The sequence below is a fragment of the Microcaecilia unicolor genome, chromosome 2 (genome assembly GCF_901765095.1).
Source record: "Microcaecilia unicolor chromosome 2, aMicUni1.1, whole genome shotgun sequence".
Classification (NCBI taxonomy): domain Eukaryota; kingdom Metazoa; phylum Chordata; class Amphibia; order Gymnophiona; family Siphonopidae; genus Microcaecilia; species Microcaecilia unicolor.
Genome location: NC_044032.1, coordinates 653,211,413 through 653,227,014, shown reverse-complemented (window position 1 = coordinate 653,227,014; position 15,602 = coordinate 653,211,413). Strand labels below are relative to the sequence as shown.

The 15,602-nt window shown below is 46.6% G+C and overlaps 1 long non-coding RNA gene across 1 annotated transcript; it reads right to left on the bottom strand.

Moving 5' to 3' along the window:
- Positions 1-1,458: 1,458 nt before the first annotated feature.
- LOC115462716 lies at positions 1,459-9,113 on the bottom strand. Its single transcript, XR_003940929.1, has 4 exons — positions 9,104-9,113; positions 4,513-4,517; positions 3,047-3,050; positions 1,459-1,565 (listed from the first exon to the last, which is right to left on the bottom strand). It is a non-coding gene; the product is annotated as an uncharacterized LOC115462716 (long non-coding RNA).
- Positions 9,114-15,602: the final 6,489 nt, after the last annotated feature.

Here is a 15,602-nt window from a genome sequence, read left to right as displayed (position 1 = left end):
GAAGCTCGGAATATGTTCCTCAACCTGGCCGAAAACATCGCCTTCTCCCTGGGAATTACCAACTGTTTCGTCTGTGGAGGCACCGATATGGGTGAGCAATGGCCGTGGGAAGCGAAGGAGATCCGACAGCAAACATGGGATGCGCTCAACACCACTAACATTACCTTTCCCCAGCGCCCGAAGCCATACGAATGGGCCCTGAGAACCAACATCATAGGTACCCTCTACGCTAGTCGAGCGCCCTCGAAGCGTTATTCTGTACCCGTGGGAGATTCCGCTTGCACGGGGGTCCTTCAGTTTAACGGAAGTCGACATACCTGGTGGCAGACGGACCGCCTGCCTGCCCCGGAGCCCATCTGGACTGAACCCACCTTGAACGCAACGTGGACACACGGAGGGAATGCCTCCCTTAAGTGGATAGCCCCGGAGGGCTACTACTATATTTGCGGGCGCAGGGCATATGAACAGCTCCCAGTCCGCTGGTACGGTACCTGTCTCTTGGGCACCGTCCGACCTAGTTTCTTCCTTCTGCCCCTGCGAGTCGGCGAGACGTTGGGCATCCCCCTTTACATGGAAAAGGGGCCTGAAAACATTGGCAGACGTAAACGGTCCCTGCCAAACACCAAACCCAAAGTCCAAATAGGAGACTGGAAAGACAACGAGTGGCCGCCAGAACGTATCATTCATTACTATGGACCGGCCACATGGGCTGAAGATGGTACTTACGGGTACCGCACTCCTATCTACATGCTGAATCGCATTATCCGCTTGCAGGCAGTGCTCGAGATCCTTACCAATGATTCGGCCTTTGCCCTCAACATCCTAGCCCGACAGAACACTAAGCTCATTACAGCAGTTTACCAAAATCGCTTGGCTCTTGATTACCTCTTGGCCCAGGAAGGCGGGGTGTGCGGCAAGTTTAACCTCAGTAATTGCTGCTTACAGATTGATGACCAGAGCCAAGTCATCAGCGAGATAACTGACCGGATGGTCAAATTGGCCCACGTCCCCGTCCAAACCTGGAACAGCGCTTGGGATTGGACCTCTTCCCTAACCAGTTGGCTGCCGACCTCCGGGAGCCTAAAGGGCCTCTTCGTCATGGGGGGCCTGTTTTTGCTATCCTGCCTATTAATTCCTTTGTCTCTTCCCTTAGTTTTCAGGTGTCTCCGCTCCACCATGGAAAGTATCGCTGACCGCCGAGCTGCTGCCCAACTTATGGCTCTCCAGATGTACTCCCCCATTCCCCAGGCTGACGAAGCTGACGAAGACGAACCTTGTGGCGAACTTCTGTCCTCCTGAGTCACTTAATGGGCCAATACCCTTGTGCCAGCATAAGACCGGATACAAAGGGGGGGGGATTCCACTAGGGGCCCTCCGTCTCAACCCCGGCGAAGTAACCAGCGGCTGCGCAAGGGCTTAGGGCTCTTTGTTGACTCCCTGCTAATACTTCTTGTCTCTCCTTTCCTTTTCAGGGTTCTGGGAATGATACTCTCCATCAGAATGAATGTCTAGTATCAAAAGGGGGGAATTGTAGGAGTGGAACGCCGGATACTACCCGAATACTACTGCCTACCAGAACAACCTCATGTTTTGTGCCTACTGATGGACTTATACTTATGTATTCTACCTCTGCTCTTGGCTCTTTAGCCATACTTTATTAATGCACTGGACCTTTGTGCCTTACCCAGTTTTATTGTTTACTAATGTAAGACAGAATGCAGGGCTATTAGACATATAGCTTGTAACTGTAACTGTAGTAGCAAGGCTTATACGAGATCAGCTTGCACGTAGGTGCCACATGAATAGGTGGCCTTGGAGGGTGCTAACACCCCCGCCCTGCATCTCTGAGCCGACGAGCCTTATCTCCTGTGCTAGAAAGGAGCATTGTGTGTGTGTAGAATAAGCTGCTAAGTTTCGTTTCTCTTGCCAGTATCTTTTCAGTATTATGACGTGTGTACGTACTGAGAACTACAAATATGCACTGTAAGAACTACAACTGTTTACTGCGCATGCCAAATGTGATGTGTAAGGGGCCTAGTGCGCAGGCCCAGTAGGGAAGTATAAATGTAAGTGTCAGGTGATTTGCGACACACAGTGTCCCGAGATTACTCGGTACTGTTCACTTGCTAGCAATAAAGTTGCCTTGTTTGGAACCAAATTTGGCCTTTTGTCTTCTGATTTACTAGCCTGTTTCACTATAAAATCAAGCACCATATGGTGTAACAATCAGTGCATTTTTTCTAGTGAAAAAGGTGCCAGTACTCAAATGCTAAGCCACCTTTCAGGGGTGCGGTGATCACTGAGAGACCCGCCCCACAATAGCCAGGCCCTCTGCAACCAGTCACAGAATCTATGAGAAGGCAGAATTGGTGTGTAGAGCCTGAGCTCTTTCATGAAAACTTGGGGACCATGGTTTATATTCCTGCTTATAATCAAAAGAGAAAAACGCCTATATTGCGACCCAAATCAGGAGATAGACGTTTATCTTTCAAAAGCGAATAAATCGGTATAATCGAAACAAAACTTTCAGTGCGCCCTGTGATAAACACAGTGCCTGCCCTTACAGGAGGAGGCCGCCAGATGGCGCTCTCCCATTGATAAACTAAAAATGCCCATTCTGGCCACTAGAGGGAGCCTAAGAGTAGAGTCCATGGTAGTGACCAGAAGGAACGGCTAGGGGGTGCTCCTGGCATAGGACTGGTACTTCCCTGGGAGGCCACCAGGGGGACTCTGAGTGGAAGCTGGAAAGGTGGAGAGAGTTCTGGGTGCGGACCTTTCTGGAAGCAGGGGGAGAGGCCTAAAGGAAGGGGGAATGGATTATTGGGCACCCTATAAAAAGCACCCTCTAAGCCAAGGGCAAGGGGAGAAGATGGGGGAACCTGCAACACCCAGAGCCTGAGGATTACTAACAAGGAGACCAAAGAGAAAGAGGCCTGCTGAAGTAGAGCTCCAGAGGAGAGTCAGGCGAGGGTTCCCTCCAAGCCCTGAGAGGTACTTACCTGATGGGGACCAGGTACTGGGTACTAGGGGGATGACCAATTGCTACTGAACTGTGTAAAAAGAACAAACAGCCGTGGGGTGGAGGATAGGACTGTACAGTCAATGTGAGTGAAGAAAGTCCTATCCAGGGGTGGTGGCTGTTTTACACTGAGACCCAGGTCTCCCACAGTAGATGGGCTCAGTGAGAGAATTTGTACTAGAGGACTAACGGCTGGAAAGAAGTGAGTTCCACAAGACTGCCGTATAGTTCAATAAATTGAATTTGCATTTTGATGACTGTCTCATTTGCATGTATGTGAAGGCTGGAGAATCCTAGTTGAAGTTCCAGGAGAGTGCGAGGGGTCACAGCCCGTGGATCAGAGGGGTGACCGGGGCACACTGAACGGGACAGGGGAGGATTCCCAGCCGAAGGAAGACATGCCTGAGCAGTCACCCTGAATAAGGCAGGAGCCCCAGATATAGAGGTGGGTGCTTGCAAGTGACTAGGAGAAGACCCGCCAAAATCCTGCTCAGGAGCCCCGGGCCAATGAGGCTGGGTGGAGAGCCGGAAGGGCACATGGCTCTACAGATTGCCCTGAAGCCAAGTACCAGGGAGCCTGAAGAGAGCCTAGTTGAAGAATATGCTGAGGTGGGGAAGATAAAGGAACCCCTTGTGTTTTGAACGGTTTGTTTCGGTGCTGTGCTTGCTGGACTTATTCTGAAGGGAGGGGGAAGATAAAGGAAACCCCCTGGTTTGAACTGTTTGCTTCTATGCTGTTTTGCTGGAGTTACTAGGGATTTACCACAAGTTGAACTGCTTTGATTGGAAGTCTGTGGCTGAGCAGTTTGCCTGGCCAATTGCAAAACATAGCTTGGCTTGGGGGCCAAGGGAACTCCGAGGAGACTAGTAAGTGAGACCCTGGCCAGCAGAGGGCTGCATTTCTGAATCACCCAGCGGCCGGGAGCATTACAGCCCGTATCGCTCACATGCTCAGCTACAGACGTCCAAACAAGGGGTGTGTCGGGGGCGTGTTAGGGGCGGTGTTACGAGGTGGTCGTGTACAACGTATAACGGATAGCGAAATGGTTTTGGTTGGGCGGGAACATGGGCGTCATTGGTTAGACCCGAAATAAAAGCGACCAGAGCAAGGGGGAAATCGTCTTTAGACCCATTAGCGATTGTGTGGAGTTGGAGAGTGGCGAGATCGTTGTTGGCAGAGCTGAATTGTTGGTTGCAGAGAAAGCTGAGTGTGTTGAGTTAGTACCTGTTACGTTCATCTGTGTGCCCTAGTCTGAACGTTTTCAGCCTCACCTGCCTCTTTTGTGTCTTACCTTTCGACCTTTCCCTACTCCTACTCCTACCCCTTGCTCTATCGGCCCCTTCCCCTCCCCCTATCCCTCTCCATTCACTGTTCCCACGTGTATATTGTATTCCCTGACCTCTGTTAGTCTCTGTGTTCCCTGTACTGTTTGGCGAGTGAGTAGCCAGAGGGCGTGGTGGGAGTGAGATTCTGTGTGCTGCTGTTTCAGTACTACTACTAATACTTGCACTGGTGGGGAAATGGATGCACTAAATTCACTGGCGGCTTGCATGTTAGAGGAAGAGGCCACACACCGCAGGAGGTATTCACGGCCCCGAGTGTTCAGGCCCCGCACCACCTTCCTAGACCTCACTGACCAGCAGTATCTCACAAGGTACATACATACATACATACATACATAGTACAGATTCAATAGGGCGACCATTCAGCAGCTTTGTGAGCAGCTGCAACCCCTCCTTCAGCCCCGGACCCGTAGGAATAACCCCATCCCGTTCACCTCAAAATCACTGCCTCTCTCTCTGTCCTGGCCAGTGGGAGTTTCCAATCTGTATTAGCTGTTAACACAGGTCTCACCTAGGCTTCTATTTCACACTGTCTCACCCAGTTCCTGGATGCTTTTCTTACTCACACCTCTCACTACATCACTTTCCCCAGCACCCCCCAGGCCCTGCACAACAACATGGCTGCATTCTATGCTGTAGCTCACTTCCCCTCAATCATAGGTGTGATTGATTGCACACATGTTGCATTGAGACCCCCCCCCCCCAGGCACGAGAGGCCACATACAGAAACCGCAAAGCATATCACTCCATAAACATGCAAGTGGTGTGTGATGCCCAGGGGGAGATCATCGATGTGTGTGCCCGCTACCCTGGCTCCACGCATGATGCATACTGCTGGGCAGACTTACAGTGGTGGAAATAAGTATTTGATCCCTTGCTGATTTTGTAAGTTTGCCCACTGACAAAGACATGAGCAGCCCATAATTGAAGGGTAGGTTATTGGTAACAGTGAGAGATAGCACATCACAAATTAAATCCGGAAAATCACATTGTGGAAAGTATATGAATTTATTTGCATTCTGCAGAGGGAAATAAGTATTTGATCCCCCACCAACCAGTAAGAGATCTGGCCCCTACAGACCAGGTAGATGCTCCAAATCAACTCGTTACCTGCATGACAGACAGCTGTCGGCAATGGTCACCTGTATAAAAGACACCTGTCCACAGACTCAGTGAATCAGTCAGACTCTAACCTCTACAAAATGGCCAAGAGCAAGGAGCTGTCTAAGGATGTCAGGGACAAGATCATACACCTGCACAAGGCTGGAATGGGCTACAAAACCATCAGTAAGACGCTGGGCGAGAAGGAGACAACTGTTGGTGCCATAGTAAGAAAATGGAAGAAGTACAAAATGACTGTCAATCGACAAAGATCTGGGGCTCCACGCAAAATCTCACCTCGTGGGGTATCCTTGATCATGAGGAAGGTTAGAAATCAGCCTACAACTACAAGGGGGGAACTTGTCAATGATCTCAAGGCAGCTGGGACCACTGTCACCACGAAAACCATTGGTAACACATTACGACATAACGGATTGCAATCCTGCAGTGCCCGCAAGGTCCCCCTGCTCCGGAAGGCACATGTGACGGCCCGTCTGAAGTTTGCCAGTGAACACCTGGATGATGCCGAGAGTGATTGGGAGAAGGTGCTGTGGTCAGATGAGACAAAAATTGAGCTCTTTGGCATGAACTCAACTCGCCGTGTTTGGAGGAAGAGAAATGCTGCCTATGACCCAAAGAACACCGTCCCCACTGTCAAGCATGGAGGTGGAAATGTTATGTTTTGGGGGTGTTTCTCTGCTAAGGGCACAGGACTACTTCACCGCATCAATGGGAGAATGGATGGGGCCATGTACCGTACAATTCTGAGTGACAACCTCCTTCCCTCCGCCAGGGCCTTAAAAATGGGTCGTGACCCAAAACATACAGCCAAGGCAACAAAGGAGTGGCTCAGGAAGAAGCACATTAGGGTCATGGAGTGGCCTAGCCAGTCACCAGACCTTAATCCCATTGAAAACTTATGGAGGGAGCTGAAGCTGCGAGTTGCCAAGCGACAGCCCAGAACTCTTAATGATTTAGAGATGATCTGCAAAGAGGAGTGGACCAAAATTCCTCCTGACATGTGTGCAAACCTCATCATCAACTACAGAAGACGTCTGACCGCTGTGCTTGCCAACAAGGGTTTTGCCACCAAGTATTAGGTCTTGTTTGCCAGAGGGATTAAATACTTATTTCCCTCTGCAGAATGCAAATAAATTCATATACTTTCCACAATGTGATTTTCCGGATTTAATTTGTGATGTGCTATCTCTCACTGTTACCAATAACCTACCCTTCAATTATGGGCTGCTCATGTCTTTGTCAGTGGGCACACTTACAAAATCAGCAAGGGATCAAATACTTATTTCCACCACTGTATATGGTCTGTGCCCTGAAAAGGACAGGTACAAATTCAAGGTAAGGTATACACATATGAGTTTGTCTTGGGCAGACTGGATGGACCATGCAGGTCTTTTTCTGCCGTCATCTACTATGTTACTATGTATATCCTGCAGCACTCGGGCATCTTCCAGAGGTATCAGCGAGGGGAGTTCACTGGTGGATGGCTACTAGGTAAGTGCAACATGGATGTACCCAAACTATACCTCCTCCACTGGGCAACCCTCAGCACTGTCTACCTCCAGCTCACTCCACAACCCAGTATCCTAATCCCCCCACCCCCCAAAAAAATGTACCTGCTCCAAACAATACACACTCATCTTTCTCCTTCTGCTTCTCCCCAAAGGTGACCGAGGCTACCCGCAGAGGATTTGGCTCATGACCCCCGTGGTGCACCCACAGCCATGGCCAGAAGAAACATACAACAGGAGACATCGGAGCACCCGGGGGATCATTGAGCGGACCTTTGGCCTACTGAAAAACAGATTCCACTGTCTGGACCGGTCTGGAGGGGAACTCCTCTATAGCCCTGAAAAGGTGGCCAAGATCTTCGTTGCCTGCTGCATGCTGCACAATTTGGCCCAGCGCAGAGGACAGGCCCTCCCAGAGGATCCCCCTCCACCTCCCGCCCACAGAGCTGAGCTCAGTACTCACCAGCTTGGGGTTAGAGCCAGACGACTCATTGAGACAAGTTTTGTCTGAGAGTAAGTGCAGATTTATTCATATCAATCACATAAGTATTAACATATCAACCCCCCTCCCCCCAACCCTCACCCTCCAGCAAGTCCCATCACTTTCCCCATCCCCTCCCCCGTCCCCTCTTACCCCTCCCACGGAGTTCCTTTGCAGCTGGTGCTGCAGGGGAAGTCTGTTGAGACTCCTCTGATGGGCTGCTCCCACTGTCCTCCTCCGTATCCACACAGCAGCCTGCTGCTTCAGCTGCCCTGTGGAAGTCCGGCCACCTTGTTGCCTGTAGCCTGGGCCCAGGACCCAGAATGGGAGCTGGTGTGGTGGGTGCTGCAGTAGTGGCTGCGGAGGCGGATGATCTCAACGCCCACCTCTTAGCTGGTGGTTGTTGCCCACTGGAAGAAGTGGATGGCAGGTCTTGCTACAGCAGCACGGCTGGAGTAGGTGCTGTTACCTGAGGGCGCAGGCCCTCAATGCTATGCTCCAGGCGTTGGAGTTGCTGGTGCATAGTATGTTGGGCCTGGAGCACCTCCTGGTGGGCTTCCCTCTGAGCCTGGAGCAGGTCCTGGTGGGCTTGGCGCTGCGCCTGCAGTGCTTCCCGCTGCTGCTGTAATTTTTGCTGCTAGTACTCCTCCAAGTACACATTGTGCTGCAGCAAATCAGTGGCCATCCGCAGTAGTTGCCTCCTCTGGCTGGATGGCCTCTGGCGACGAGCTGCCTCCCTATCTGCATCCTCCTCATCAGCAAGGTCTACCGGTGGTGGAGGTACAGGCTCTGCTGGTGGAGGTTGAGCCTCTACTGCTGGTTCTGCTGCTGCAGGTGGTGGAGGTACAGCCTCTACTGCTGGTGCTGCAGGTGCTGGAGGTAGAGGCTGTACTGCTGGTACTGCAGGTGCTGGAGGTAGAGGCTGTACTGCTGGTGCTGCAGGTGCTGGAGGTAGAGGCTGTACTGCTGGTGTACTCCTTTGTTGGTACTGAAGGCCACTAGGGCCAGCCTCATCGGAGTCATCACCTGTATAGCACAAGGGTGAGGAAGTGTGTTGGTGAAAATAACCCACTTTTGTCTTTCAGCATTCATATACATTGCCCCACTCTTGATGACCCAGCAAAGAGATGGTGAGGAGGAATGGGTTTGACACCGATGTGAAAGAGAGCCCCACAGGCAGCTGGGTAGAGGTGGTGGACGGACAGCCAAGAGAAAGACACCACTCACAACTTTGTGGACAAACTGTTTTTTGTATGTTGGTTAAAGTGAAGGACATTTGAGCATGTCTTGTGTTACTACTGACTTGCTAGACTGCCTAGAACTGCTTTATGACCCAGATTACAGGCTCCTTAAATTTCATGCATGTGGCCCACACTGACTAGAGCACAGAGGTGACAGAAGGAAATATGCACAGTTTGGTGATAGGAAAATAGGAGGGAGTAGGGAAGGGCCCAAAAGTTGTGCCACAGTAGTAACCTACACACACCCATAGGAGCCAAATGTAAACTATTATTTGGGGTGCTAAGCCCAGTGCAAATAACCGCTCCCTGGACACCTATATGATATGTCCTTAATATTGGGGGTGCTCACACACCCACAGCACCTACAGAGTCTGCTCCTATGACACACATGACTACCACCACTAATCAAATAGAGCTTACAATGTAATTAAGATGCACAGACAGGACAAGTAAGAGGGAAGCCAATGACTAAGGTAGGGATAGTGAGTAAGGGTACTGAGCAAGTGAGTAGGGGTTAGGAAGTCAGGACAGCATCATAAAGGTGGCCTATTAGTCTACATATGAAGACATCCAGAGACACACACTGCTGAAACTCCTCCCCCCACCTCCTGCCCCCCACTCCCCACATCCCTCCTCCTGACCCCAACTTGTGTAACGTACAGTGTAGTGCAGCACAACAGATACCCCAGCTTCATAATGGTGAACCTACCTGAGCCCTCAGGCTGTGCCGAGGTGTCAAGGGACCCGATCCCGTGGATGCCCTCCTGGGGTAGGAGGGCGTGAACCATGCACTCCATGGGGGTGAGGTTGGCAGTGTCATGTGCTGCGGGATTGGCCCCAGCCTTCCTCCTCACATCCTGCCTCAGCTTGCGCCACTTGCGCTTGCAGTCCTCCACGTCCCTTGCACAATGGAAGACTGCATTCAGCCGGTCACGTACCGCCTCCCATTCCCACTGTTTGTCGTTGCAGTCAGCCTCTGCCCTGTGGGAGCAAACAGATTAGCGTGCCATTGCTCGATCTCCTGGACCAATAGCTCCACTTCACCGTCGCTGAAATTACCCTTCCGGGTTAGGGGCTGGCATGGCGGCATTGTACCAATGGGGTTTTGTATAATTATACTACAGCAAGAGGCCCTCACTGGATGCCCACCGAAAGGGTGGAAGGCCAGATTTTAGGACTCAGGCTGTAAAAATACCAGCTAGGTTTAAAAATCTATGACTGGCTGAGCATGGACTTGCTTTTCCTGCAAGTTAATATGTGTTCTACCCTAAGATCTATCCACTGGAATAGTGGCAGGCCAAACTACATAGCTTTGTACAGCTGAAAAGCACTGCCTAGGCCTGATAACCTACTAATGGCCTTATAGAACAAAATCAGGTACAAATTGAATGTAGCACTTATTAAAATGGAGTTTGTCTTTCTATAAGATGAAACTTAGATCATAAGATAATAGAAAAAGGGGAAGTGAAACTGATATGCTAAGAATAAGATGTTCTGGCAGAAGAGAAAAACATGTTGACAAAAGAGGAAATTGCGAAATAACTTGCAATAGCTGGAACGGAAAGAGTTGGGTACAGAACAACAGATGGCAGGACACGACAGTTTAACCACAGAAATTGAGAAATAGTTGAAAAAAAACAGGTCCCAAAATAGGTCCAGCCATAGACTTCTATTGAGAGAAGAGAGTATAAAAGAAGGGTGATTTGGGCTTAATTTCGGAGTCGTCCCCAACACTTCTCAGACAGCAGAGCGCTGTGCCATTGAACCCAGAATCTGTCCGATGTCTGTACTACTTTGAAACTTTGGTAAGAATAAATGCCTTCTATCTGAAACCTATCTCTGTCTTCATTTTCAAGTATTCCTTACCTGTCACTTATTTTACAAACTAAACTAAACACACACCAGACACTCATTTTGTGCACAAAATACTGATAGATTCTAATAGACTATATGAGGGAACATAAATGGCCCAGAATACACCTAGACCCAGAGAGACAGAAAGCAGAGGTCATGGGGATCAGTTTTGAATTACGCCTTCTGATGCCTCCCCAGAACCAACCACCCTGGGATTGGAGGGAAACTATAAAGAATCTTCTGGATGAACTTAAGATGTTCCCCTCCCCATTTGGAAAAGTCCAGAAGGGGTCTAAAAGAGGTCAATTTAAAACAGTGGTGAGCCCCGGTCGCTGAGCGTACTCGCTGACCTTCCTCCCCCCCATTTGAACGCAAGAGGGGATATTGACCCTCGAACGCTGTATTTTTACACGCTAATTTTTGAACACAGAGGGGATAAATCTATGTGTTCAAAAATTTCTTTCCTGTCTTTCCATTTTCTTCTCTGTTCTTTTTCTGCCCCTCTCTTCTGTCCATCCTTTTGATTTGTGAGGTGTGTGCACGTGAACGTTTGGTGTATGATTGGCGCATAATTACGCGGCCAGGAGACTGCGATCGTGTTTATGCTGTGAGTATATTTCACGCTCAATTCTTTGGATCAGTCTTTATGCTGGCATTCTTGCCTAATGATCCTTTGATTTTGGCCGTTTTTCTGTTTCTTCCAATTCCTATTCCCATCCTCTCCGTCCTTCTTCCCCTCCCTAACTTCTCCCTTTCCTACCTCTGTCCGAGCCTTCATTCACTGCTCACTGCAGTTCTCGGACAGTACACTCCATCTGCCCTCCTGTATGTCCTGCGCTCTCAACTAGGATATCTCTCTGTCCTGATTGCCCTCCCCAATTGCCCTGTTTTTATTGCCCCCCTCCTTTTCGTCTCACTTGCCTATTCTGGCTATCTTTGTACTTACTCTGATCTCTGTTCTTTCTCACTGCAGTTCTCTGAAATCATTCCGGTCTGTGTCTTTTCTGCACTTAACTACTGACAGCCCCTTTTCCTGCCTATACACTGCTGTGATCTCCCTCTAAAAAGACCGGCGCTCTTTTTCTCAGCGCTGCACTTAAACCTCCGATTCTGCTTCTACCTTGTAAGAAATTGTCCCGCACTGTCTCTGTGAATTGCTGTATTATCTTTTCTTCTTCCCTTCCCCCGTTTTCAGACACTTTGAACAGTTGAACTTAGAGACGGGTTTCGTTTTCCCTCTATAATTTTTTATGCTGCAAAACACAGACTGGTAGATCTTATCGTAACCCACAATGTGGTTCTGCATTTTTAACCTTGACTTTTCTGTATGACCACACATGGCTCGCTTAGCTTCCTTTCTCTCTCTATTTCCTCTCTGTTACAAAAACCCTTACATTTCAGATTCTGTCTTTTTACAGCTTTGCTCTGAAACCCTTTTGTTACTATTGCGGTACATCCTTTTGTAATATGATTTGGTTTCCTGCCATTACAGTTAAACTACATCTGTATAATGGTTTTTCTAATTACTTTTACTTATAGGATTAATTAAGGGAACATTTATCTAATAATCCGTACTTGCATGCGTGGCCCCCCCTTAGGTTTTTGTTCTGTTATGGTTTCTTTAGTCCAGTCAAAAGAGGGTGGTTTTCACTCCGGTATTTGGTTTTTACCATTGTCTTTATGTGACATGATTAATAGGCATACATTTCCTATACTTGTAGCATTTACGGATGCAAGCTACATATGAAACCACAAAATTTGTTTTGCCGTTAAGAAGCTGGTGTTTTTAACCTTATGCCAGTTTAACCTATCTCCCTACTATAGTTTTCTGCATGTGCTATGCTGCTCATTTTTTATTCCTGCTTTCCTAGCCATCCCTGTGTCATCTCCGTCTCTCCTTATTCTTTGTCCTCCTCTCAAGGCAACTGTCCCTGTGTTTTAGGGCCGTCCATTGTTTTTTTTTCCTGTTCTGCTTTCATGTCTATCTGTCTGTAGATCTTGCACTCAGTAAGACCCAGGATTTCCTCTCTAGTGTCTCACGCCACTGCTTTCTCACTGCTTTTGGGATTTATTTCTGCCCGAGTCACATTTTTCTATATCCTTAGCTTCTCCATTTATAAATGCGTGTAATGAATTCCTTCTTAGATTTTGATGGTCGCCAGACCTCTCTTAAGAGAAATGAAGCTGTCTCGAATGCCTTTCTTTCTCTCTACTTCCTCGCTTATATCTTTATGATTATGTCACAGTTTTCGTTCATCCCTTGACCTTTACTTTCTAACCCTTTGGATATAATGCTATAGTGTCTGCCCTTTTAATGCATTTTCCTTCTAAAAATGGGTTTTCAATTGTGCTAAGTTTGATTGTTCAGCTTCTATAACAGAGGAAGGCTCAAGAGAATGCCAAAACAAAATACTTCTTAGCACATAAATTCAGTTGTAATCGTCTAGGAAGCCTTAGTCCGGAAACTAAAAATTAACCCTTACTTTACAGAATCAAGTGATATACTGGTAGTAATGAAATTTAGATTGCCGTTATTTTAAAGACACAGTAGAAGACATTAAAAATTTTTTTGCTTTAAAAGGAGTTGCCGTATCAAGTGTAGAATTGACAGCTTTTATATGAACACAGAATGATTACGGCGGTCTATCTGAGCAAGTAAAATAGCAACGTAGTTAGATTTGTCATACTTCCTCACACATTAACTCCCTGCTTCCTTACATAATAGTTTCTAAGAACTTCTATATGTTTGATTTGATAAAATCCTATCCTGATTAATTATACCAGCATAAAGTTTTTATGTGCTGTTTAGTCCTATTTTCAGTAGCCGTAATGTCCGATGCTTGCAGTGAGCACTAAACTCAAATTAAGCACAGGAAGCACACTTCCCTTCTGGTTTTTATTTTCCTTTTCCTTTAACATCTGCATCAACATTAAATCCTTTTAACAATTTTCTGTAAACCCGTATATATCTTAACCACAATGTTTCCTCAGACTGTGCTGACTTCCTAGCCATGCTGAAACGGAATCTTATTCACAGATATGTGTTTTCTGCCTATGGATAGAACGGTAACTTTTCACCCCCCCTTCCCTCAAATGCTAAGCCTGTTCTGTTCGTCATCATTAAGCATTGTATTTGGACTGCTTGATTCAATATGTTATATACTGTAAACTTGAAGTTTATGATGAAAGAATGACACGTTTTAATTTGCTTTTCTAACCTGCTTTGCAACACCCTTTCTGTCAAACAGGAACATGCAAGTTTCTATTAGTAACTAAAACTGTTTTTATAACACAGCCTTATTAAGGAACCATATTCAGAGCTGTAAAAGCATTTCAGTACAAGGGCCGTACAGCTGGAAACGGACAGAACAATAACTTATGTGCTTTTTCCAAATGATTGCTAGTCTTGATCTGACTCTAAATAATTCTATAGCTACCGGAAACTACAGGAAACCACAGATAATTTATCTGACTTTGAATATAAGTGCATAGTTTCCCCGTAGCCACTTTTAGCTACACTTCCGGGTTTACTTTTCTCTGCATTAATCCCGTCTCTGCCACTTTCGACACCTTTCTGTCATACTCACTATATATGCAACTATTACTACGCTCTAAGTCTTCTACCTTTGTATTTTGTCTTTGCTAAAAGTCCTAAAAGTCCTGCACCGATCCTGACAGTAAGCTGCCGTTGTTACTGCTTCTCAGAGTGAATTTGTCACTTTTTCTGTACCCCCTCACTCCTGTCACAGCTTTGGCTGTAAGACTGTTAAACTTATCTCACTTCCACCTATACTTTCTCCTTGCAAAAGGTCTCTTGTCCATTATACAGCATTCTCCTGTCCCCTGTCTCTGTGACTTGTTTTTCTAAGCTATCTGGACTTCAGAAGCATGCTCTTCTCCTTCATGTACTGTCAGTACTTTATACTATAATTTATGGCTGGCTATCATAGTATACGGCCATCTTCCGGTTTGCATTACTCACTTTTTTATTGCTTTTGCGTGTTTAATCCACTGGGTGTCAAATAAAATATAACTAATGTTATTTCATAGTCGCTATTCTATTGCCTTGTCCTTGTTAATTGCTCCTGTATAGTTGCTACTGTGAATGTATTCCTTTTTAATTTTCAGTTGTAATTTTAAATTTGTACTTGTCCTAGTAGCTGTTATCACACCCTTTTAATTCACAATTTGTTTTGGGACAATGTTATACTTTCAATTAATAATGCTTAAGGTTTGTCATTTATTTTCCTATCTGTTTGTATTATACTGCCCTAGATATGAGGGGATCTTATACACCCTTCAGATAATATTCTCATATGCTTTTGATCTCCGATACTCATATAGTTTTGGTTTCTTGTGCTCTGTTTTAATGGCGTACTCGTTTAAAAGAAATATAAGCTACAGCCCCTGCACCGTACTATCGTGTTAGTTTTTTCAGGATGCTTTTTAATACTTTTTAATCATCGGTGAGCCTGACTATATTATAACGTTATCTACAGGAAATACTGCACTTCCTCGTTTGCGTTGTGGTTTTCGTCCTCCGAGTGCATACAGCCTGCACTGGCTTATTTTAAACACTTGCAGTAATGACTTATGTTATAATGTTTCCGGATGAATATTTCCACGTCCTGAGAATGACAATCGCTTTTAAATAATATGGTTCTATAAAGAGTTAAATTGTGTAAGTCTTTATAACAAGTTTGATATGAACTAGGATGCAACACAGAAAGTCACATGAAATTACAATGGATTATTGTTACATTAACAGTTAGATAACCCCTTGTATAACTTATATGATAGTAGAACTATTATGTACTATGTAGCAGCATTTCTTTGCTTTTACCTTAACAGATATGCATATAAAATATGTTTTACCTTTCCGGTTGAGAAGATGATGGCTGCGTACCAGGAGAATACAGCGTTGCTTAACTTCTTCAGTTATTTCCTGTTGTTTCTTTATAACCCAACCCACCTTCTAATGCTGCAGCTGTTCTGTTTGTCATCATTTAAACATATCATTCCAATCACTGACT